At 50.1% G+C, this 1,163-nt stretch overlaps 1 protein-coding gene across 4 annotated transcripts in view; it reads right to left on the bottom strand.

The window, feature by feature from the left end:
- The window catches only part of STEAP1 (STEAP family member 1), a 15,401-nt gene that overhangs the window by 13,174 nt on the left and 1,064 nt on the right, over positions 1–1,163 (bottom strand). The window lies entirely within an intron of this gene.

Raw genomic sequence — 1,163 nt, 5'->3', positions numbered from 1 at the left:
AAAAAGAAAAGAATCTGTCAGCTAGAGTGCCAGCTGCTGATCCTAAATGCTGCTTTACTGGTCCTCTTAGGAAACAACAATGTTTAATACTATGTCAAATACACTGTTAATGGTTTATAGTGCAGAGAACAAAATAAAAAGAAAAAAGGGAAATGACATGTTAATGGATGCATGTATGCATCCAGGGAAATACAGGTTACAGCTGTGTAACTACGGGCAATGAAACATAGGTGCTGAACTATAAAAGTTTACTTGGCTTCTCAAGTCAGACTTCACAAAAAAAAAAAAAAATCTTGGATACATCCAATAACAAAGCAGTAGCCCTGGAAAACCCTGAATGCAAGACACTTATAATTCCACTTTCAAGTGCCTATAAGATGTCAGAAAGGAGTTCTGACAGCGAACAGGAGTTCGCAGCATGCCCCTCTTGGGAACACATCTTGGGAGGGGGGAAGAAAAAAAAAACACAGAGAGTCCTGTGTGAGACAGAAACTCATCAGTTATGGTCCTACGAAAGCCACAACCGTTACAAAGGAAAACGGTTGTGGCAGTGTCCCTCCTGAGCGAAYACCCGCTCTCCTCGGGGAGGCAGCGGCACCGCTTGCTACATCTACCTGCGAACCGGAGCGGAGGACGTCCCGCTGCGGGAAGCCGCGCTTCGGGGCCAGGAGTCACTACTGCTTTTCTTAACACGCAAATTGTCCCCTTGTAATACTGAGCCCACAGGGACCTAAAGGCCTKGCTCTGAGAAAGTATCTCCTGACGTCCGTGAGAGGTTTTCCTGAGCAAGGACTTTAGGAGCCGGCTCCACAGAGTGGACAGGATAAGCAGGATACCACAGGATAACACGGCGATGAAAGAGGCACGGGGTAACGGCTTCATCTCACTCCTTCGGCACCATCGGAAAACTACAGCACCAAAAAAGAACAAGCTCGCTGCCTTGGCGGTGACCGCTGCACTGTGCGGAAAGGTGTAAGCACACGGAYGCGAGTAGCTTTTCCCACTGCTCTGCTTATTCAGCTCTAAAAAATAAAAAAATCTGCGGAGCCCGATGGCAAGCCTAATAAAGGAACCGGAGGGTTTGGAGGGGCGGGGGCGGCTCGGTGCCTGGCTGCGGGCTGGGCGCGGGGCACCGCGATCACCGGGCCGGGGCCGCCCCGCGG

Source organism: Rhea americana, unplaced genomic scaffold (genome assembly GCF_003343005.1).
Source record: "Rhea americana isolate MKP2758 unplaced genomic scaffold, rheAme1 scaffold_32, whole genome shotgun sequence".
In the NCBI taxonomy this organism is placed as follows: domain Eukaryota; kingdom Metazoa; phylum Chordata; class Aves; order Rheiformes; family Rheidae; genus Rhea; species Rhea americana.
The sequence above is the reverse complement of the archived record's forward strand: the minus strand, read 5'-3'. Positions and strand labels throughout refer to the sequence as shown.